Here is a 26,203-nt window from a genome sequence, read left to right on the forward strand (position 1 = left end):
GGCAGCACCTGTTTCTCACTGCCACTCTCTACTCTTGTCTAGAATAATATTTGGAAAAAAAAATTACTGCTCTTCTTTATCCATCTTACAATCTTAGCATTAGCCCTTTAACAAGCTGAAGAGAAGGGCAGTGAAGAAAAGATTGATAGTCACCATCATCCTTTAGGTCTATAGGCATCCCAGTCAATGATTGTAATTACTGCTTTAAATGCATATTTGTGCTTCTCTTTTATTTGAAACCACTATTAGGCAAGAAAAGCAATGACAATTATTGAAGTCAAAGCCCACAATCATGCTTTAAGATTCAGAAAGGGAAATCCAACCTTAAAGTGTTAGCCATTTTTAATAGAGGAGAAAGTTGATTAGAGAGAGAATTTCTATAATTTTATTATAGGCAATATTATTGCCTATTTAGGCAAATGAGAGTGTTTTGAAACTCAGAGGGAAAAAAAAAAGTTAACACTGAAATAAACCAGTAGTAATGAAAGGTGAATTCTGGTGAGATTGCTCAGATAAGTATTCTCCATATATCTACCTAACAAGCTCAAATTGGCTATGTAAAATAAAAAAATAAAAAGAAATCATGTAAAATTGATGTAAAAATTAAAGAGTAATAGTAGGGGGAAGGAAGGTGAATAGAAAAGTTCCCTTTGAAGGAGGTGGCTTTTGCTACTTTAACCCAGCTGAGCCTAGGGTTTTTATCAATCATTAATCAAATTTCATTATTTTTTACCAGAATGATTGAGTCTTACATAACAAAGTAAAAATTATATTCTTAAATTATACTAGTTATAGATAGATAAAACTTCGGTGAATTTTAATAGGTCAAATGCTGTAATATAGCAAGTAATTATAAGTTTTAAATGTGTGCAATTTTATTTGGAGAAGAGAATGCATTGCTATTGGTAGTATTTTTATACATGCGCATTTTAAATTTATTTTATTTTGTGTTTTCTGATAATATCTTAATATGTTTAAATCTTATATATCATGTTGTCAAATCCTAAAATAGATAAAGAAAAGAATTTATTTCTTATTTAAGTCAATGTTGAGTATGAATGTTGTATCCTCTTGTTTCCAAAAGGTGATAACCTTTTATCCCCTATAGTTTTTATAACTTTATATCACACCTCTCTAATTGACGTATAATTTAAAATTGTATATTTCATGGATATAACTTATTCATAAAGTAAGCTCTTTGAAAACAGGGACCACCTTTTTTTCAAACTAGGATTATTTATGATTATCAAAATGTAAAATTAAGGAGTTTGCATTTTAATTTATATCTTGATGAAACTGTCTTCTGCAGTTCAGAGCACAGTATAAACAGAGTATATGTTTAATGGACATTTTTTAAAAATTTATTCCAAAAGGTTTTTGTTTAAGAACTATAAGGATATTAGTATAGTAGAATTGACTTTGCTGCCAAATGACTTAAGGTTTAATCCCTTTACTGATATGTGTTCTTTCATGAACCATTCATCCTTCATGGACCATAGTTTCACATGCTTATTGAAGGGTTTCATCTGATGATCACTTGTCTCTTGAATTCTAGAGTTTATGGTTAAAGTTGAATTGAGCTAAGGGGTAGCATTGTGAATTAAGAATCATATAGGAATTAGAGAATTGAGTATATTTGCACACCAATAGTTGTACGCTGAACATGAGGGTAAAATGCATAAGAAACATTATAGTTAGATCTTTGTATCTGAATATGTGTCTCCCATATTCTATTAACATTCACTCAGAGTAAAAGGGACAGATATGACCTTTTTTCTTCATGTTTATTAAAAATTATAATTGTTCCAATCTATGAAAGTTAATTTTCATTTGGTTATCTAGTCAATTGGGACATAGACATTAATGTACAAATTCATCCATCTGGTAAACTATTTGAGGAAACAATGTGGTGGCATTTCACTACATCAAGGTAGAATAAACCCTCAATATTAACATAAGAGTAAAGGGCTCTGTGCTTTCAATCACAAAATGTTACATGAACAGCAGGGTTAAGAAACAAAATGTTTATTAGAATTATGTTCCTATTAGCCACCCACTGGTGTCCCCAGATGGGTTTTCATAAAGCCTGAAACTTACAAACAACTTGAAAAGGTCTGACATATTGAACCATTGCCAATATGTGTATTTGAAAAGATCATTTGAAAGTGTAGAATCTGTGCACAGTTGGTGTTTTTTAAAGGAAAAAAAAGATTACATCTTGTCCTTCTTAAATAGGTCAAGTTCTATCAATATCAATAATACTGGTGAATTATAGCTATAGAAATTAATACTTCAATAATAAAGATTTTCCATGGTGAACAGATACCCATGATGATCCTTGAAGTAGATAAGTAAAGATATACATAACTCTAAAACAAACAATCCTCTCCACAGGAGAGTCATCCATTCACAGAATTCTTCACTGTATCACAACTAGCATCATAAAGAAAAAGAAACATAAATATATACATATATATATATATATATGTATATAGAAAATGTCAGAATGAGGGGACACAGTGTAATGTTTTCCTTTATAGTCTTTAAAGAAAATTTAAAGAAGAAATGATTCAATCAATATCACATAGATATAAGCAAATGAGTACAAATTCAAACCCATTTCAAATTCAGTGTTCATATCACTAGACAAATTTCCCTCTACTTTTATCATCTCATACTTGTAATTGAAGAAAAAAAGAAAATGCAAAATGAAGAAGCTAAAAGAATTTTCTTTCCTGTGAGAAATCATAAGTTAACCATAGGGACATATTCCAAGAAAATAATTATTCATGAAAAAGACAAAGAATTGTGAGGCTAAATGGAAAATCAAGATCAAATGATTTAATCAGTCTCAGGATAAAAAGCTCACTTTGAGCTTATGATTTAAGGTAAATCTGATAAAGGAATTTATCACTGAGCTGATTCTTGATGAGAATTACAACATACATATATAAACAATGATTCCATTCAAGAAATGGCAAGTGATTTGTACACATGCATGTCTCTTGGATCAAATATATAGTGATGGAAGCAAACTGAGATATCATTCTGGTTAAAGGTTGATTATATATGAGAAAACTAGGACTCAAGTCAGTTATAAACTGAACTCAAATTTTATGACTTGAAATAATAATAATAAAAAAAAACAAATAGAATGAGATGGGAAAACAGTAAGAAGTCAAATTGGAGATATTTGAATGATAGTAGTTCCATTAAAAAAAATAAGGAATAGTAAGTTGCAGGGAGTGATATAGGATTGGAAAAGAAGATGTTAGTTTGGATATTTTATATTAGAGATATTGGCAGGGTATCAATAGTTATTTGTAAATTCAATAACAATAATTTATGGATGATGTCTACAGATTAAATATAAGTCTATAAATTTGGAAGCTATAGATAGATGATAAAGCTATGAGGATGGATTCTATTTTGCAATTAAGTGGCCATTAGAAATCTCACCTAGAGCCTAATTAATACAAATCAAGGCATAAGTGATATTGGGAACATCAGAGGAGTGAATAAATGAGAAAAAAGTAAAGGAGACTTTCTCTTAAAAGGCTTATAGTGAATTAGAGAATAAAACTAAAATATTAAAATGATCATTTGAGAAACAGCACTAAGAGAAAAGGTTTTTGGATGGGTTGATTTAGAATGAGAAAAAAAATGAGTATGTTTAAGGTGAAGTTTAACGTAAGGTCATTTAGAGACACTTCTGTACCTGGCAAAGTTATTTAGGAAAGAAATCAAGGCTGGTAAATTTGTGAATTGCTCAGTATAAGATGATGTTGAGATATTTTGAGATACAATCCTCAGGAAAACTGCCATCATTAGAAAGGGAGTCCATAGTGTTTGACAAAAATTGCTGGGAAAATTGGAAACTAGTATGGCAGAAACTAGGCATCGACCCAAACTTAACACCGTACACCAAGATAAAGTCAAAATGGATTCATGTCCTAGGCATAAAGAATGAGATTATAAATAAATTAGAGGAACAGAGGATAGTTTACCTCTCAGACCTGTAGAAGAGGAAGGAATTTATGATCAAAGAAGAACTAGGGATCATTACTAATCACAAAATAGAAAATTTTGATTATATCAAATTGAAAAGTTTTTGTACAAACAAAACTAATGCAGACAAGATTAAAAGAGAAACAAAAAACTGGGAAAATATTTTTACAGTCAAAGGTTCTGATAAAAGCCTTATTTCCAAAATATATAGAGAACTGACTCTAATTTATAAGAAACCAAGCCATTCTTCAATTGATAAATGGTCAAATGATATGAACAGACAATTCTCAGATGAAGAAACTGAGGTTATTTCTAGCCATATGAAAAGATGCTCCAAGTCATTGTTAATCAGAGAAATGCAAATTAAAACAACTCTGAGATACCACTACATACCTGTCAGATTGGCTAAGATGACAGAAAAAAATAATGATGAATTTTGGAGGGGATGTGGGAAAACTGGGACACTAATACATTGTTGGTGGAATTGTGAATATATCCAACCATTCTGTAGAGCAATTTGTTACTATGCTCAAAAAGTTATCAAACTGTGCATACCCTTTGATCCAGTAGTGTTACTATTGGGCTTATATCCCAAAGAGATCATAAAGAAGGGAAAGGGTCCTGTATGTGCACAAATGTTTGTGGCAGGCCTCTTTGTAGTGGCCAGAAACTAGAAACTGAGTAGATGCCCATCAATTGGAGAATGGCTGAATAAATTGTGGTATGTGAATATTATGGAATATTATTGCTTGGTAAGAAATAACCAACAGGGTGATTTCAGAAAAGCCTGGAGAGACTTACACAAACTGATCGTGAGTGAAACGAGGAGGGCCAGGAGATCATTATATACTTCAATAACAATACTATATACTAATCAATTCTGATGGACTGGGACATCTTCAGCAATGAAATGAACCAAATCAGTTCCAATGGAGCAGTCATGAACTGAACCAGCTATGCCCAGCGAAAGAACTCTGGGAGATGTCTAAGAACCATTACATTGAATTCTCAATCCCTATATTTTTGCCTGCCTGCATTTTGGATTTCCTTCACAGGCTAATTGTACAATATTTCAGAGTCCAATTCTTTTTGTACAGCAAAATAACAGTTTGTTCATGTATACTTATTTTGTATTTAATTTATACTTTAATATATTTAACATCCACTGGTTATCCTGCCATCTAGGGGAAGGAGTGGGGCAAAGGAGGGGGGAATTGTAACAAAAGGTTTGGCAGTTGTCAATGCTATAAAATGACCAATACATGGAACTTGTAAATAAAAAGCTATTTAAAAAATACAAAATAAAATACATTAGGACATAAAAAAAAGATAGGGAGTCTAAAAATGACAATAGAGGGAAAAACAGGAAAAAAGACTGATATTATCCCCCCCAAGAAATTTTATTATACATTTTTATGTACAAAAAGTATGCTTGGGTAATTTTTCATCACTGACTCTTGAAAAACCTCTGTTTCAATTTTTACACTTTTTAACTCCACCCTCTCCCCTTGATTGCAAGTAGTCCCATTTATGTTAAATATATTAAAGTATATGTTAAATGCAATATATGTATACATATTTATACAAATAACTTGAGAAGAAAAAACAAAAATGTAAGCAAACAATAACAGAAAAAATGGAAATGTTATTTTGTGGCCCATACTCCTTTCCCAGTGTTCTTTCTCTGGGTGTATCTAGTTTTGTTCATTACAAATCAATTAAAACTAATTTGAAACATCTATTGCTGAAGAGAACCAAGTCCATAAGAATTGATCATCATATAATATTGTTGTTGAAGTGTATAATGAACTCCTAGTTCTGCTCATTTCACTCAGCATCAGTTGATGCAAGTTTCTCCAAGCCTCTCTGTATTCATCCTGCTACTCATTACTTATAGAACAATAATATTCCATAACATTCATATACCACAATTTATTCAGCCATTCTCCAATTGATGGGCATTCATTCAATTTCCAGTTTCTAGCCACTATGAAAAAGGCTGCCAAAACATTTTTGCACATATAGGTCCCTTTCTCTTCTTTAATATCTCTAGGACATAAGCCCAGTAGTAACACTCCTGGGTCAAAGTGTATGCACAGTTGGACAACTTTTTGAGTATAGTTCCAAATTGCTCTCCAGAATGGCTGGATGTATTCACAATTCCACCAACAATGCATCAGTGGCCCAGTTTTCTCACATCCCCTCCAACATTCAGCATTATCTTTTCCTGTCATCCTAGTCAGTCTGAGAGGTGTGAAGTGGTGTTGCAGAGTTGTCTTAATTTGCATTTTTCTGGTCAATAATGATTTGTAACACTTTGTCATATAATTAGAAATAGTTTCATTTTCAGGGGTGGAGCCAAGATTGCAGAGAAGGCACACGGGACTCTCTAAGCTCCTCTCATCCCCCTCATAACCAACTATGTAATTCAGCCTCAAAAATAGCTTTTCACTGCTTAAATTCATGAAGATTAGAAGCACTACAACTTAACAGCCAAAGTCAATTTGGAAGATCGCCAGAAAAGGTTTATCCTGAGGGGCCAGGAACAGACTAGCACAGGCAGTGAGAGACTAGCATCCTGAGCAGACCAGGGATGGGGGTGATCTCTGTGGCTAGAGAAGTTATAGAGATGACTCTGCTATAGGCTAACTGCTGTACCTTGACTACAAAGCAGTAAACTGGCAGAGAAATTAAAGCCTAAAACAGAGGGTCCTCCAAAAGCCTGAACCGAAGGAGATCTGGCTATAACTACTTAAACCCGGAAGTGACTTAGGCAGACTTTAACACAGCCCTGCAACCACATCCTACAGTCCCGGGCTTTTTCAGGGGCAGTTACTAATCTGCATGGCAGCAGGGCACTGCCTGGGCAGCCTCTAATCGGCAGAGTGGGGGGCTCAGCCTGGGGCAATAGAACTTCCCCAGCAGACTGCGTTTCTCCAGAAGACACTTCCTATCCCTGCAAATCCACTCACTACTCAACTGCTAATATCCACAGCCCCAGGGCAGGCTTTGGCTTGGCATAGTGAATCTCTCACTGCTCAGTGTCTAGCCCCAGGGCAGTCGTTATCTCACACAATTGGGGCTCTTTGCAGGGCACTTTCCTAGCTATTCCCAGGTGGGGAATTCTTTCCCAGAGCACTCCAGTATCTTGCTGCTTTTTTATAGCCAGCTAGCCGGACAGTTATCCGTCCATACACTTTTCACTGCTCTGCAGAGGAAGCTGGTAACTTCCTGGGTCTGAAGACAGACCCAACAGGCTTTAACAAAATGAGTTAAAAAATCAAAAGAACAATTGATAATTTCTATACAGAAAGAGAACAGCTTTTCAACCCTGAAGAGACTAATAGCAGACAGTCTTCAGATGATTGTTGGTCTCCAATACAAAAGGCTCTCCTAGAAGAGACTATTAAAAACCTTAAAAGAGAACTAGAAGATAAATGGGGTAAGGAAAGAGAAGCTATGCAAGAGAGCAACAACTTCCTATAATGTGAATTAGAAAAGGTAAAAAACTCCCAAGAAATGCAGGGAAAGAGAATTTGTGAATTAGAAAAAGAAAATAACTCACTTAAAAAAAAAAATTAGTGAAATTGAAAAAAATTCCATAGAGCAAAAAAAAACTCAATTGCACATATACAAAAAGAAGTAAAAAAAATCTAATGAAGAAAATAACTCACTAAAAATCAGAACTGAAAAAATAGAAATGACTGATTCATTGAGACATCAAGAATCAGTCAAGCCAAACCAAAAAAAATGAAAGATTGGAAAAAACATGTCAAATATTTACTTGGAAAAACAACAGACCTGGAAAATAGATCTAGGAGAGATAACCTGAGGATCATTGGACCACCCAAAAATTATGATGAAAAAAAAGAGCCTATATATTATTGTAAAGGAAATCATCAAAGAGAACTGCCCAGAAGTAATACAACTGGAAGGGAAAATAGGCCTTGAAAGAATTCATTGGACACTTTCTGAAAAAGACCCTAAAATAAAGACTCCGAGGAATATTGTGGACAAACTTCAGAATTTTCAGACTAAAGAAAAAATTTTACAAGCAGCCAGGAAAAAACAATTCAAATACTGAGATGCCACAATAAGAGTCATGAAAGATCTGGCTGCCTCAACATTAAAGGATCGAAGAGCATGGAATCAGATATTCCAAAAGGCAAAAGAGCTTGGAATGCAGCAAAGAATAAACTATCAGCTAAGATGAGTATCTTTTTCCATGGAAGAAGATGGACATTTAATGAAATAGAGGAATTCCATGTGTTTCAAAGGAAAAAAAAAAAACAGACATAAACAAAAAATTTGATCTCCAACAACAGGACTCAAGAGAAGTAGAAAAAGGTAAAAGGAAGTCTTGAGAACTGTATTTCTGTTGTGGATATACATAAAAAACATATGTATAATTTGACTTTACCGATATAACATAATAAAGGGAAGTTGAAATGAAAAGGGGATGGTGTCAGAAAAAGGGAAAAGAGGAGATAAAAAGAGGGAAAGGACATGCAACGATGAGGCAAAGGAAACCTATTATATCTGAGGGAACTTAGAGAGTGGGAGGAACATTATGTGAATCCTTCTCTCATTAGAGTTGGCTCAAAGCAGAAATAATTGACATATATGTTTACAGAGATTCTTCTCTCACTTTATTAAAAAGTGGGAGAGGAAAAGGGAAAAGGAAAAAGAGTAATAAAAGAAGGATACAAGAAAGGGGAAGAGATTCAAAGGGAGGAGGAAGGGATACTAAAGAGGGAGAGCTGCGTGACACAAGTGGGAACAATAAGTTTAATACTAGGGAAGAAGGGAAGGAGGGCAAGAAAAAGAAATGTATAATCTGGGGATATTAGGATGGTAGGAAATACAGAATTAGTAATTTTAACCGTAAATGTGAATGGGATGACCTTTTCCATAAAGAGGAGGCAGATAGCAGAGTGGATCAAAAGTCAGAACCCTAAAATATGTTGCTTACAGGAAACACATTTAAAACAGGGAGATACATATAGAGTAAAGGTAAAAGGCTGGATCAGAATCTATTTTGCTTCAGGTGTAGTCAAAAAAGGAGGGGTAGCCATCCTTATCTCAGATCAAGCAAGTGCAAAAATTGACCTAATTAAAAGAGATAAGGAAGGAAACTATAACTTGCTAAAGGGTACTATAGAAAATGAAGCAATATCAGTATTAAACATATATGCACCAAGTGGTATAGCATCTAACTTCCTAAAGGAGAAGTTAAGAGAGTCGCGAGAAGAAATAGACAGCAAATCTATAATAGTGGGAGACCTCAATCTTGCACTCTCAGATTTAGATAAATCAAATCACAAAACAAATAAGAATGAAATTAAAGAGGTAAATAGAATATTACAAAAATTAAGTATGATAGACCTTGGAGAAAACTGAATGGTGACAGAAAAGAGTATACTTTCTTCTCAACAGTTCATGGAACCTACACAAAAATTGACCATATATTAGGACATAAAGACATCAAAATTAAATGCAGGAAAACAGAAATAGTTAATGCTTTCTTTTCAGATCACAACATAATAAATCCTAAATTCAACAAAAAGTTAGTTGTAAATAGATCAAAAAGTAATTGGAAACTAAATAATCTCATCTTAAAGAATGATTGGGTGAAACAGCAAATTATAGACACAATTAATAATTTTACTCAAGATAATGATAATGGTGAGACATCATACCAAAATTTATGGGATGCAGTCAAAGGAGTAAAGAGGGGAAATTTTATATCCTTAGAGGTTTACTTGAATAAAACAGAGAAATAGAACATCAATGAATTGGGCCTGCAACTTAAAAAGCTAGAAAAAGACCAAATTAAAAAAAAACAATCAATTACTAAACTTGAAATTCTAAAATTAAAAGGAGAAATTAATAATATAGAAAGTAAAAAAAAAATTGAACTAATAAATAAAACTAAGAGTTGGTTTTATGAAAAAAACAATAAAATTGAAAAACCTTTGGTAAATCTGATTAGAAAAAGGAGAGAGGGAAATCAAATTAGTAGTCTTAAAAATGAAAAGGGAAAACTTTCCACCAATGAAGAGGAAATTAAAGAAATGATAAGGGGTTATTTTGCCCAACTTTAATCCAATAAATTTGATAACCTAAGGGAAATGTATGACTACCTCCAAAAATATAAGCTTCTTAGTTTATCAGAGGAGGAAGTAAATTGCTTAAATAATCCCATTTTAGAAAAAGAAATAGAACAAGCTATTAATCAACTCCCTAAAAAAAAAAATCCCTGGGACCAGATGGATTTACATGTGAATTACCAAACATTCAAAGACCAATTAGCCCCAATGCTATATAAACTATTTTTTAAAAATAGGGAATGAAGGAGTCCTACCAAATTCCTTTTATGACACAGACTTGGTACTGATACCTAAACCAGGTAGGTTGAAAACAGAGAAAGAAAATTATAGACCAATCTCCCTAGTGAATATTGATGCTAAAATGTTAAATAAGATATTAGCAAAAAGACTACAGGAAATCATCCCCAGGATAATAAACCACGATCAAGCTGGATTTATTCCAGGAATGCAGGGCTGGTTCAATATTAGGAAAACTATCAGTATAAATGGCCATATTAATAATCAAATTAACAAAAAAAATATGATCATCTCAATAGATGCAGAAAAAGCATTTGATAAAATCCAACATCCATTCCTATTAAAAACTCTTGAGAGTATAGGAATAAATGGACTTTTCCTTAAAATAATCAGCAGCATCTATTTAAACTAGCAGTCAGCATTATATGTAACGGGGACAAACTGCAACCATTCCCAATAAGATCAGGAGTGAAACAAGGTTGCCCACTATCACTGTTCCTATTTAATATTGCATTAGAAATGCCAGCTTTGGCAATAGGAGTTGAGAAAGAGATTAAAGGAATAAGAATAGGCAATGAGGAAACCAAATTATCACTCTTTGCTGATGATACGATGGTATACTTAGATAACCCCAGAGATTCTACTAAAAAGTTATTAAAAACAATCCACACCTTTAACAAAGTTGCAGGATACAAAATAAACCCACATAAGTCATCAGCATTCTAATATATCACTAAAAAAACCCAAAAGTTAGAGTTACAAAGAGAAATTCCATTTAAAGTAACTACTGATTGTATAAAATATTTAGGAATCTATCTGATTGTGGTATATGAATGTTATGGAATATTATTGTTCTGTAAGGAATGACCAGCAGGATGAATACAGAGAGGACTGGCAAGACTTACGTGAACTGATGCTGAGTGAAATGAGCAGAACCAGGAGATCATTATATACCTCAACAATGATACTGTTTGAGGATGTATTCTGATGGAAGTGGATCTCTTCTATAAAGAGAGCCTTAATTGATCAAAGATGGACAGAAGCAGCTACAACCAGAGAAAGAACACTGGGAAATGCATGTAAACTGCTTGCATTTTTGTTTTTCTTCCCGGTTTTTTATACCTTCTGAATTCAATTCTCCCTGTGCAACAAGAAAACTGTTTGGTTCTGCACACATATATAATATCTAGGATATACTGCAACCCATTCAACATGTAAAGGACTGCTTGCCACCTGGGGTAAGGGGTGGAGGGAGGGAGGGGAAAAATCGCAACAGAAGTGAATGCAAGGGATAATGCTGTACAAAATTACCCTGGCATGCATTCTATCAATAAAAAGTTATTAATTTAAAAAAAAAAGGAATCTATCTGTCGTGAGCAAAACTACAAAACACTTTCCATACAAATTAAGTCTGATCTAACCAAGTGGAAAAATATTAAATGCTCTTGGATTGGGCGAGCAAATATTATAAAGATAACAATACTAGTTAAACTAATCTATTTATTTAGCGCTTTACCAATCAGACTCCCAAAAAATTATTTTGATGACCTAGAAAAAATAACAACAAAGTTCATATGGAAAAATAAAAGGTCAAGAATTTCAAGGGAATTAATGAAAAAAAATCAAATGAAGGTGGCCTAGCTGTACCACATCTAAAATTATATTATAAAGCAACAGTTACTAAAACCATCTGGTATTGGCTAAGAAATAGACTAGTTGATCAATGGAATAAGTTAGGTTCAAAGGACAAAACAGCCAATAACTTTAATAATCTAGTGTTTGACAAACCTCCAAACCCAGTTTTTGGGATAAGAACACAATATTTGACAAAAATTGCTTGTAAAATTGGAAATTAGTATGGCAGAAACCAGGCATTGACCCACACTTAACACCATACACCAAGATAAGGTTAAAATGGGTTCATGACCTAGGCATAAAGAAAGAGATTATAAATAAATTGGAAGAGCATAGGATAGTTTACCTCTCAGACTGTGGAAGAGGGAGGAATTTATGACCAAAGAAGAACTAGAGATCACTACTGACCACAAAATAGAAAATTTTGATTGTATCAAATTAAAAAGATTTTGTTCAAACAAACAAATGCAGACAAGAAAACATTTTTACTGTCAAAGGTTCTGATAAAGGCTTCATTTCCAAAATACATAGAGAATTGACTCTAACTTATAAGAAATCAAGCCATTCTCCAATTGATAAATGGTCAAAGGATATGAACAGACAATTCTCAGATGAAGCAATTAAAAGTATTTATAGACATATGAAAATATGCTTCAAGTCATTATTAATCAGAGAAATGCAAATTAAGACCAATCTGAGATACCACTACACACCTGTCAGATTGGCTAGAGTGACAGGGAAAGATAATGTGGAATGTTCGAGGGGATCTGGGAAAACAGGGAAACTGATACATTGTTGGTAGAACTGTGAACACATCCAGCCATTCTGCAGAGCAATTTGGAACTATGCTTAAAAAGTTATCAAACTGTGCATACCCTTTGATCCAGCAGTGTTTCTATTGGGCTTATACCCCAAAGAGGTACTAAAGAAGGGAAAGGGACCTGTATGTGCCAAAATGTTTGTGGCAGGCCTGTTTGTAGTGACTAGAAGCTGGAAAATGAATGGATGCCCATCAGTTGGAGAATGGTTGAATAAATTGTGGTATAAGAACCTTACGTAATATTATCGTTCTATAAGAAATGACCAGCAGGATGAATACAGAGAGGACTGGCAAGACTTAACATGAACTGATGCTAAGTGAAATGAGCAAAACAGGAGATCATTATATATCTCAACAATGATACTGTTTGAGGATACATTCTGATGGAAGTGGATCTCTTCGATAAAGAGAGCTAATTCAGTTTCAATTGATCAAGGATGAACAGAAGCACCTACACCCAAAGAAAGAACACTGGGTAATGAATATAAACTCCTTGCATTTTTGTTTTTCTTCTCGGGTTATTTATACTTTCTGAATCCAATTCTCCCTGTGCAACAAGAGAACTGTTTGGTTCTGCACACATATATTGTATCTAGGAAATACTGTAACCTGTTTAACATGTAAAGGACTGCTTGCCATCTGGAGGAGGGGGTCGAGGGAGGGAGGGGAAAAATCGGAAGTGAGTGCAAGGGACAATGTTGTAAAAAATTACCCTGGCATGGGTTCTGTCAATAAAAAGTTATTTTAAAAAAATAGTTTCAATTTTTTCATCTGAAAATTGTCTATTCATATCCTTTGACATTTGGAGAATGGCTTGATTTCTCATTAATTAGAGTCACTTGTCTATATATTTTGTAAATGAGGCCTTTATGAGTACCTTTAACTGTAAAAATCTTTTCCCAGTTTATTGCTTCCCTTCTTCCCTTTTAATCCTGTCTACATTAGTTTTATTTGTACAAAAGCTGTTTACATTAATATAATAGAAAATTTCTACTTTGTGATCAATAATGATCTCTAGTTCCTTTTTGGTCACAAATTCCTTCCTCTACCACAAGTCTGAGAGGTACACAATCTTATGTTCTTCTAATTTCTTTATATTCTCATTATTTCTGCATAGATCATGGACCCATTTTGATTTTTATCTTGGTGTACAGTGTTAAGCATGGTTCAATGCTTAGTTTTTGCCATACTAATTTCCAATTTTCCCAGCAATTTTTGTCAAATAATGAATTCTTGTCTTAAAAGCTGGAGTCTTTGGGTTTGTCAAAAACTAGATTGCTCTAATTATTGACTGTTTTGTCCTGTGAACTTAACCTATTTCACTGATCAACTAGTCTCTTTTTTAGACAATACCAAATAGTTTTGTGCTCGTTGCTTTATAATATAGTTTTAGATCAGGTACAGCTAGGCCACCTTCATTTGATTTTTTTTTTTTCATTTGTTCCTTTGAAATTCTTGACCATTTGTTCTTCCAGAAGAATTTTGTTGTTATTTTTTTCTAGGTCATTAAAATAGTTTATTGGGAATCTGATTGGTATAGTACTAAATAAATAGATTAATTTAGGTAGTATTGTCATCTTTATTATAGTTGCTCAGCCTATCCAAGAACACTTAATATTTTTTTCTAATTGTTTAAATCTGACTTTGTGTGGAAAATGTTTTGTAGCTTTACGCATATAATTCCTGACTTTCCCTCAGCAGATAAATTCCCAAATATTTTATATTACTGATTGTTATTTTAAGTGGAATTTCTCTTTGTTTCTCTTGCTGTTGGATTTTGTTAGTGATGTATAAGAATGCTGAGGATTTACATGATTTTTTGTATCCTGCAACTTTGCTAAAGTTGTGGATTAATTCTAATAGCTTTTTAATAGAATTTCTGGGATTCTCTAAGTACACCATGATATCATATGCCAATAGTGATAATTTGGTTTCCTCATTACCTTCTCTAATTTCTTTCATTTCCTTTTCATCTCTTATTGCTGAAGCTAGCATTTCCAATCCAGTATTGAATAGTAATGGTAACCTCATTTCACTCCTCATTCCATTCACTCATTCCATTGGGAATGGTTCCAGTTTATCACCATTACATATGATGCTTACTGATGGTTTTTAATAGGAATGGGTGTTGGATATTATCAAATGCTTTTTCTGCATCTATTGAAATGATCATAGTTTTTTGTTAATTTGTTTATTGATATAGTCAAATATGCTAATAATTTTCCTAATATTAAATCAGTCCTACATTCTTGGTATAAATCTTACTTGGCCATGGTGCTTTATCCTGGAGTTGATTTTGTGTAATTTTTTGGCTATTATTTTATTTGAGATTTTTACATCAATGTTCATTAGGGTGATTCATCTAAAATTTTCTTTCTCTGTTTTCATCCTACATGGTTTAGGTATTGGTACCATGTCTGTATCATAAAAAGGAATTTGGTAGGACTTCTTCATTCCCTATTTTCTCAAGTAGTTTATTTCACATTAGATTTAATTGTTCTTTAAATATTTGGTTGTATTTGCATATAAATCCATCTGGTCCTGGGGATTTTTTTAGGGAGTTGATTAATAGCTTGTTCTATTTCTTTTTCTAAAATGGGACTCTTTAACCAATTTACTTCTTCCTCTATTAATCTGGACAGCCTATATTTTGAAGGTATTCATCCATTTCATTTAAGCAATCAAATTTATTGGCATAAAATTGGACAAATTAACTCCTAATTATTGCTCTAATTTCCTATTTATTAGTGGAAACTTCTCACTTTTCATTTTTAAGACTAATAATTTGATTTTCCTCTTTCCTTTATCTAATCAAATTTACATAGGGCTGATCTATTTTGTTGGTTTTTTCATAAAACCAACTTTTAGTTTTATTTATTAATTTAATAGTTTTTTTTTAATTTTTAATTTTATTGATCTCTCCTTTCATTTTTAGAATTTCAAGTATAGTGTTTGATTGGGGGTTTTTAATTTGATCATTTTCTAGCTTTTTTTAGTTGCAAGCCTAATTAATTTATTTTCTCTTGCATTTACTATTTCTGTCTTTCTCCATTTAATTTTGAAGTCTTTATGTCCTGATATATGGTCAATTTTTGTAGAGGTTCTATGAACTGCTGAGAATAAAGTGTGCCTTTTTCTGTCTTCATTCAGTTTTCTCCAATGATCTATCATATCTAATTTCTAGTGTTCTATTTACCTCTTTAACTTCCTTCTTATTTATTTTATAGTTTGATTTATCTAGTTCTGAGAGTGCAAGATTGAGATCTCTCACTATTACAGTTTTGTTGTCTATTTCTTTTGCAACTCTCTTAACTTCTCCTTTAGGAATTTAGATGCTATACCACTTGGTGCATATATATATATTTTAATAATAACTTTTTATTGACAGAACCCATGACAGGGTAATTTTTTTTACAACATTATTCCTTGCACTTGCTTCTGTTCTGATTTTTCCCCTCCCTCCCTCCACCCCCTCTCCTAGATGGCAAGCAGTCCTATATATGTTAAATATGTTGCAGTATATCCTAGATACAATATATGTTTGCAGAACCAAATAGTTCTCTTGTGGTGCATATATGTTTAATACTGATATTGCTTCATTGTCTATAGTACCCTTTAGCAAGATATAGTTTCCTTCCTTATCTCTTTTAATTAAATCAATTTTTGCTTTTGCTTGATCTGAGCTCAAAATTGCTTCCCCTGCTTTTTTTACTTCACCTGAAGCATAATAAATTCTGCTTCATCCTTTTGCCTTTATTCTGTATATATTGTCCTGCTTCAAGTGTGTTTCCTGTAAGCAACATATTGCCTGTTTCTGGCTTTTAATCTAGTCTGCTGCCTGCCTCTGTTTTATAGGGGAGTATACCCCATTCACATTTATGACTAAAACTACTAATTCTGTATTTCCAGCCATCTTATCCCCATCTTTCCTTTCCCCTTAGTATTAGATTTATGAACACCATTTGCTTCATGAAGCCCTCCCTTTTTAGGATCCCTCCACCCCTTAGAATCCCTCTTCTTTTCTTAAATCTTTCTCATAAAAATCTCTGTATTCCCTTCTATTTATCTTATTCCTTCTGTTTTTTGCTTTTTCCCTCCCACTTTTCAATGAGGTGGGAGAACTTTCTCTCTAAATTGAATATGTTTAATATTTTCTCTTTGAACCAATTCTGATGAGAGTAAGATTCACACTATGTTCATCCCCTCCCTTCTTTTCCAGAGATATAATAGGTTTTCTTTGCCTCTTTGTGAGATGTAGTACCTCTACTTTTCCCTTTTCTGGTACAATTTCCTTTACTCCTCTAGATTCTTTTTTTATATTATAATGTATCTTTTTACGTATACTCATAACAGAAATTTAGCTCCCAAGATTTCTTATTACCTTTTCATGTTTACATTGAGTCTTATATTTGGAGATCAAACTTTTTATTTAGTTCTGTTTTTTTCATGACAAATAGATGGAATTCATCTATTTCATTGAATGTCCATCTTCTTTTCTGGAAGAAAATGCTCAGTTTGGCTGGTTAAGTTATTCTTGGCTGCATATCAAATTATTTTGTCTTTTGGAATATCAGATTCGATCCTTTAATGTGGATGCTGCTAGATCCTGAGTGATCCTTATTGTGGCTCCTTGGTATTTGATTTTTTTTTTTTGGCTGCTTGTAGTATTTTTTCCTTGGACTAATAGTTCTGGAATTTAGCCACAATCTTTCTTGGAGTTATGATTTTGGGATCTCTTTCAGTAGGTGATTGATGAATTCTTTCAATGTCAATTTTACCTTCTGTTTCTATAACATCTGGGCAGTTCTCTTTGATGATTTCCTGAAAAATAATGTCTAGGCTCTTTTTCTCATCATGATTTTCAGCGAGTCCAATAATCCTTAGATTACCTCTCCCAGATCTGTTTTCTAGGTCTGGTTTTTTTTTTTTTTCCAAAGTAGGTATTTAAAAATTTTTTCTTTTTCATTTTTTTGGTTTTACTTGACTGATTCTTGGTGTCTCCTCTAGTCATTCGTTTCCATTTGTTCAAATCTGATTTTTAATGAATGATTCTCTTCGTTTACATTTTTTAAAAAAATGTCTTTGTATTTGTCCAATTCAGTTTTTAAATGAGTTGTTTTGTTCTATGGAATTATTTTTTATTTCACCAGTTTTTTTTTTTTTTTTTAAGTATTATTTTCTTTTTCCAATTCACAAATTCTGTTTTCCTTGGAATTCTTTACATTTTCCAATTCACTAATTTCGTTTTTCAGCAAGTTGATTTCTTTTTCCATTCTATCTTTTAATGAGTTACATGTCTTATCTTAACCCTTTTATAAAGCTGTCCTTTCATTTCTTCATTTTTCTTCTAGCTCTCTTTTAAGATACTTTTTAATTTCTTCTGTGAGAGCCTTATGTGATGGGGACCAGATCATATCCATATTTGGATCTAGAGACAAACTCTTTTCAGTCTCCTTGGTGTTTGAAATCTGCTCTCTTTGCATACAGAATGTATGTATATAGTTAGAGCCCTCTTTGCCTTTTTGCTCAATTTAAGAAAATTAAAAAAAAATAAAAAAGCTAAGGTCTTATTATGGGTGGCAGTGGAGTATTTCCAAGATGCCTCTATAGAAAACAGGAAGTAGTAATGAAGCAGCAGTGGGATAGCACCCACAGGCTGCACTGGGATTAGCAGTTATGCTGAAATGAGTTGCAGTAGGAAGGCAGTATCTGCACTGGGAGCAGTGACTTTGCCTTAATGTGAGTCACACTCCAAGTGTTGGGTGGGTATGGCCAGGTCCCAAGAGACTCTAGCATTTTGGAATTATAGTCTTTACCCCCTGTATTTATAGCTTTTCTGCTGATCTACTACCTTGCTACTAGAACAGAGTAGCCTACACTGTGGTAAAGCTCTCCCCACAGATTTTCTGCCAACAGAGATCACCCTGCACCCCTCTCTGGTCTGCTCAGCATGAGCTGTTCCCCATGTTCTCACTGCCTGCCTGAGTCTGCCCCTGTCTTACCCACATTCCCCCTTTTATGAGCAAAAATGGACCTTTTCTGGCAAATTATCAGATTATCTTTGGTGGGTAATATGGTGTACTCCCAATATTCGTGGGTTCTGACAGTCAAGCACTAATTCCAAGGCTGAATTACATTAAAATTTATTGAGGGAAAAGGAGAATTTAGAAAGATTTGTGTCCTCTCCCACATCCTGTCTCTACCCCAATTATCAAAAATTTTAGGAGGAAGACAATTCATTTGATCAACTGAACATTTCTTTAATGTCAAGGTTATTATTATTATTACAGTTAAGATAGCTGAGATAGAAAGATGTCAGAGAGAGAATGGAATGGAGTTAGTGGTAGAAGCAGAAAGTCAGAGACATAGACATAGAAAAAAAGAGAGAGAGACACAAAAAGAAGTGTCAGAAACAGAGACATATAGAAGAAGAGAGAACAAAACATTGAGGTAGAGAAATAAGGAAAGGAAACAAGTGTTAATTTTGTTCTTGAAAGTTCAGTTGTTTCAATTATATCTGATTTTTCATGATTCCATTTTGGATTTTTTGGCAAAGATATTGAGAATGGTTTGACAATTTCTTCTCTAGCTCACTTTATAGATGAGAAAATTGAGGCAATCTGATTAAATAATTTACCCAGGTATACATACCTCGTAAGTTTGCAAAGCCAAATTTGAACTCAGCTGTTCCTGATCCCAGGGCTAGAGCTTTATCTACTGTGCAACCTAGCTACCCAAAACATTTATTGAGCATCTAATATCTGCCAAGTACTATAATAAGCACTTTACAAATATTATTTTATGTCATCCCCAAGCCTCCCACATGATCAGAAAAATGGAGGACTACACATTTTCTGTAGTCTATAGAACCTCTCAAACTTCTCTAAGTAGAAATTATGTGCCAAATGTAAAAAAAAAAAAAAAGTTCGAGTTTTTCATGATATTCAAATGAAGTGAAAATAAACAGTTCACAGATAATATCTTACTCATCCTCACTTAGATCCACCACCTCAGACCACCACTCACCATGCTAGAGGCAGAAAGGATTTACTAGCCCACCAAATCTATAAACACAAAAAAATGGCCACAGGATGACCTCACCTCTCTCTTTCCTAATTACAAATTGCAAAATTTTTCAGAGGCCTCAATAGCCAATGCTAGGTCTGAATTCTTTGCTGTAACAATCTGAGGAAGAGTAGAGGAACAGAAAGAAAAGAACAAGCCATACTTCCAAAGTTATAATGAAGCTTCAGCCCCATATCTCCTCCCAGACTGTGGAGATTCAAATTCTGAATAGCTGAAATAATTTCAGACTGCAACAGTACCAATGTGGCATTGTTTGAAGTCAGGCTAGAAAAATGAAAAACAAATTGAATGGGATAAATTACCATGGGAGTGAATGTGGTAAAGCAAAGGAGGTGATATTCCACTAAGTCTGAGGGAAAGAGCCAGTACTCAGCAAGAGTCATTCTATAACCCCAAATATTATATGAAGCAGAAACCAACTTTTATAATGTGAAGCATAAGAGTGAGCCCTTTAGTAGGAAGAAGTCAGAAAATGAACACCGGGGGAAAATAATTAAATTACCAAATTTTTCAGAAGCAAAAAAAAAAAAAATTATTTTAACAATGAGCTTATTATTCTTATTCCCATTAGACAGATATACAAAATTAGAGAAACAGACATACACAGAAACACAGACACAAACACAGAGACACAAGTTTAAATATAGGGAGTGTAAGAGAAAGACTGTGAAAGATTGAGCAAAAAAGAAAGTGAATGATTTCATGATCGATGAAAGTAGTTCCTAGTTGACAGACAAGGGTCCAAATTTAAGAGTGAATAGAATAGAATCACATTGTTCTCTGATACTCACTTAAAGCAATAGATCATTTGTGAAAATGTGAATTTTTGGCTGTGGAAATGGGAAGGTGAGAGTTTATGCTTTTGTTATCAATCTCAGTATAAAAGAAGAATAAGGGTATTTAAAGATGTAAGGAAAGAATAGAAAGCTTGATATAATGACTATGGAAAGTGTGACTACATATTGTCAATCAGAGACAAATGGCAACATTCTTCACACTATAAATTCCTTTGGTAGTTTAGTGGTTAATGGATTAGACTGGGGAGAAACTTGAGACAAGTAGATTAAGACCAAGATGCTTAGGTCAAGTCAATAAGCAATAAACATTTATAAATCTCCTATTATGTATGTGCTAATCATTATTCAAAATACTGCTGATACAAAAAATGCAAATACCCCAAAATAAACAGATAGGAAATAAATAACAAGAAAAATAGCAAAATATTTCTTATTTTCAAAGATTCATAGTCTAATAGAGATCAGAAGTAATAAGCAGAACCAAGTAAAGTCTGTGATATATGTAAAAACAAAGGAGGATCAGATGGTGAGATGTGGATATAGAAATAACAAGTTCAGAAATTGACTAAATATATAGGGTAAGTGAGAAGTTGTGGATAGTGAAATAGCAAATTTGGGAAGCAAGAAGGATAGTGCTGTCCTTTACAGAAATAGTAAAGACTGAAGTTTGGGTTTGGACAGAAAATGTTCTCATCAGTATAAATTAGTTAATCAACAGACATTTCAAAGCACCTATAATGTGTCAAACATTGTGCTTGGTACTAGGAATACTGACTGTGATTGAGGCTTCCTTTACACATACCCATATCACCTAAAAATGAGGCAATCACTTGGGAAATGCTAGACACTTTTTACTTGGAAAAGGCATTCTTGGCTCTCCTATAATTTATGTGAAAGCAGCATCCTTTCATTTTCTGTATATCTCAGTGGATATGTGTTTAAACTGACAGATTGGCAAAGTCTTGCTCCCCTTCATGTTCAGAAAGGCTCAAGTTTGACCTTAAATGCAAGCTCTATGAACAGAATCAGGGAGGGAAAGAGGCTTTTACCTAATCTTGCCTTTTAGACCTGGTGGACATAAGTGGGTTTGAAAGGTTTATCTTGTTGTGTTTTGTTTATTTTTCTCAGATTCAGAAGGAGGTAGAAACCCCACTGGAGCTGACTCAACCATGTTGGTCCTTAGAGCCAGGATTCATTTCAACCAGAAAACCTAGCAGGGAAGAGCAAGAGAGTTTTTCAGTCAGCTTCTTATAACAGCAGCAACACCACCAACAGATATAAAACCAAAACACACACAAACACACACACACACACACACACACACACACACACACACACACACACAGCCTATCCTGCCTAGTAGCCAATCAGTAGAAGATACTCACATTTTGTTTTGAGGGAACATGATATATCTTCCCAGAAATAGTCTGGCATTTTTTTAATGGTGGACTCCATCATAAATGATCTAGGTATGCACAAAGGAATCACTGGTTATCGAAAGATTTAACATTTAGTGGAAGATATAATTTGTACATAACACACACACATAAATTGCCATTATTAAGTAATTTTAGCTGTGTCAGATTTTTTATTACAATCTTTGAAAGTTTCTTGGGAAGAACAATATAATGGTTTACTATTTCTTTTGTTTGCTCATTTTCAAATAAAGAAACAGGCAATTGGGATTAATTTCTTAATCAAGTTTTCATAGCTGGCAAATGTCTTCCTGACATGAGATCCAGAGAGCTCTATCCACCAGGGCAACTGGCTGTTCTACACACACACATACACATACACACACACACAATTTGTATGTGTGTGTGTGTGTGTGTGTGTGTGTGTGTGTATCTTGTACATAAAATATGTACAAGAAGATTTACAGAAAGAAGTCACTAGCTTCTGGGTATATCAGGAAAGTGCTCATATTATTTGAGTTGGTTCTTAAAGGGGAATGGGAATTTTAAGGAGTATGATGATGTAATAATAATACCTGCCCCTCTCCCCAAGTGAGTGTAGGCATTGTTTGAAAGGAGTAGAGGATGAAATTAATTTTATTCTTTTAATTTCAATTTGCCTACAGGACAACTTGTTCAATAGGTAGTTGATAATGTAAGACTAAACTATGGAAAGAACCTTGGGCAGAATGTAAACCTCTAGGATTCGTGGAGAGAGAAATAGAATATTTATGTGACTACTAATTGAGAAGGTAGAGTATAGGAGGCAAGACAGAGTTTTAGCATGTATCCACAAATAGAGAGAAGATATAGACAATGGTGCAGCAAAGGGTGTAGAGAAGAGACTAGAGTAAAGGGAATAGATCTTTTGACCTAATGCTCATCAAAATTTTGATGGAAGTATTAGATAATAGAAGAATGATCCTAAAAGTTTCTTTTAGGTCAAAATGTAGACTTAATCTCCCTTGTGTATTTTCTGAATATTTTATTTTGTTTTGTTTTGTTTTTTTAAATAGCAAATTTTCAACTCCTGCTTTTTGTTTCTTTGTTTTGATTCACTTGAGGCATAGATCATTTTTTCTCCATCTCCTGAGTTTTGTTTTGTTTACATTTTTGTTTTTTTTTAATGTGTTTCTTATAAGCAATATATTTCAGATTCTGCTTTCTTATCCTATCTCTATTTTTATTAATCGTTTAATCTTTTCACATCTAAATTTATAAGAGGTTGTATTTTCCCCCATCTGTCTCTAATATTGAAGTTATTTTTAAAGTTATCATGTTTCACTCTTCTGGTGAAAACACCATATTATATTACTTCAGTTAATTATTATTATTATTTTAATGTAGCCCTTTTCCCACTAGCTCTCCTCCCCTCACTCCCAGTCATCTGTTCTCATTTGTTAACCTTTTCCATCTGCAAAAAAATTTTGTTTATTAGTTCCTTTTTCTTTCCTGGTTTTATCTAGTTATATAATCCTCATCTTTTTCATCTCAACTAATGAAAGAGATTACTCCTTTCTCTCCTCCCCTTTGACTAGTCCTGATCATTATTTATTTTTCATTTCATTTTTGCATGGTTTTTGAAAATGGATTTTTTTCATTGTCTTCATTATCCATTGCATGTCTGTCTAAACTAAAGATTTATTTTCTGATTTCTGTTCACTTTTTTCTATATTGCTCGTGCAATCAAAGCTGCCAAGGTACCTCTCTTAGGCTCTTCCCTCTAGTGATTTCCTGCCATTGCTTTGTAGTATGTGTCATATGGATTCCAAGAACAATTTCAATTTTTATATGTGTCAGAGAGGATATTATTTCTATTGTCATATCTTTGATTATATGGTCCATTAGGATTTTAGACTTTTCCTGATTTATTTCCCTCCCCTCCCCTCATTTAATTTAAAACAAACAACTGTATTCATCTTTTTTTTTTTTTTTCCATTCCAGCAAATGCCAGTTACCTCTCAGGGTTCAAATTTCTTCTCCCAATAGAGAGCAAGTAGATTTTTCAAGTACCAAATTTCCTAGGCTTCATCCACTACATTTTCATAGACCACCACTCTCTATCCATAAAAGTATTCCACTCCCCATCCAAAAAATATAAGACCTTGTTTTCCTATCCTTTTCAGCCATCTCCATGGTCCCCTTCCTCATGTAATGCTGGAGAAACTGAGCAAGACAGAGATTAGAGAGTATTTAATAATTTATTTGAAAGTGAGAGATTTACTGGGACCAAATAGATCCATGTTTGGTCCCAGGGCTGAATGAGACTATCATCTCAAAGAATCCAGCAGTGAATGTCAGATACAAGATTCTTTTAAAGGATAACAAGAACAATGACATAATGGAAGAGGTACCTAGATGAAGATGACCTAATGGGGGAAGGCACCTAGGATGACATAATGGGAGGTACTGGAGAGGCTCCTGATATTCTAATGGCATCTAAAATGGATAAAGACCTTTATCCTATCAACATTAAGGAGGAATGGTTATAACCTGAGGCAGAGTAACTGAATAGCACAATTAAGGAAACTGGGTCAGGATATTAAAAGAGAACTGTGGCACAACACTCCAATCTCCTGTGGTCTCTTCTCTGAGACTACAGAAATTATATTTCTTTCATTGTTATTCTTTAAATCTACCCTGGCACATTTCAGTCTTTCTGCCTCATTGCCTTCCCTTCATTCTTCTACCTTCCAGTGTTGTAATGTGGTTCTACAAATTAAAAAAAAAAAAAAAAAAAAGATTTGGCTGTAGGTAGGTTTGTTTCAGGTTATGTCTTTAATGGTCCCTATCAGTTACTTCACTGTTACCTTTACTTTTTTTAAACTGTCATCAATTTTCTAATTGATACTTAGAATGAATTCTCTTTCTGTTCTTTCTAAAACCACTGCTGCTTTTGTTTTCCTTGCCTGCTGTATTTATTTGCTCTCATGTTTCTTTTGTTTGGGGAGATCAATAAGCTTCAAAGTTTTTTTTTATTATTATTAATTGTTCATTTTTTATGTATAGATAAGCTCAGTTTTGTAGGGTAGGTCATCTTATCATTCATCTTGAACTCCCTTAGTTTTTTGGACACATTATTTTATCTCCTTCTACTTTTTACAGTAGGTGCTGAATAGTCTTGTATCATTTAAATTTCCTTCTATTTGAATTGAAGGTCTTACACCTGAGAGCTTACAGAATTTGTTATGTTTGGAATTGAATGGTTAACAGATGATCTGTGAATCCTTTGAACTGGAATTTCTATGTTTAGAAGTTCTGGACCGTTTTCTTCATTTATTTCCTTCATTATATTGTAAAGGATTTTTGCTTTGCTGCAGTATTCTAAGGGAGTATAATTTTGTAGTTGTTTCAGCATATTCTAGCTTCAAGATATTTATGTTTTGATTGCATAGTGAGTATATTTTCTTAATTTTTTAAACTTCTATTCTTCTAGACTACTTTCACTTCTGTGTATATGCCTTCCCAGGCTATTTTTCTCTCTTTTTATTTTTTTGGTGTGGACTACCATTGCTGATTATAACAAAGGACATCTTTATTTGTGATTTTTTGTTTTTGCTTTGTTTTCTTTCTTCTTATTCTCCTCATTCCTTTCTTTTCTAAGTAGGTCATAAATTCTGCTCTTACAATTTTCGTTTCTTTTTTTAATCACTCAAGAAGGGTGTTATAGTTCCATGTTCTCATCAAATTTAGGATTTGAGCATCAGGGATTGCCTCTTGAATTTAATCTTAGAGTTGTGTGTGACTTAATAGCCAAGTATTTGATTCATCCCAGTCAATATGAAATTATTACAAGGTTATTCTGCCAGTTCTGAAGTGAAGACAGGATCCTCTATCAAACATAATCATGTAGATGCCATTTATACAAAAAATACACATAATATTTAGATGTATATGTATATATCTTAGAATAGGTTTGCATCCATGTATAACCCAGTAAATGGAAAATTTTCAAAGTAATATAAAAAGTAGCTTTTCAGTTAATAGGTAAAGAATATTTTAAGAATTTCTACACTGGATAAGCATTTGGAATAGATGATAATCTAAGTTCTTTAT

This window comes from Antechinus flavipes, chromosome 2 (genome assembly GCF_016432865.1).
Source record: "Antechinus flavipes isolate AdamAnt ecotype Samford, QLD, Australia chromosome 2, AdamAnt_v2, whole genome shotgun sequence".
Lineage (NCBI taxonomy): Eukaryota > Metazoa > Chordata > Mammalia > Dasyuromorphia > Dasyuridae > Antechinus > Antechinus flavipes.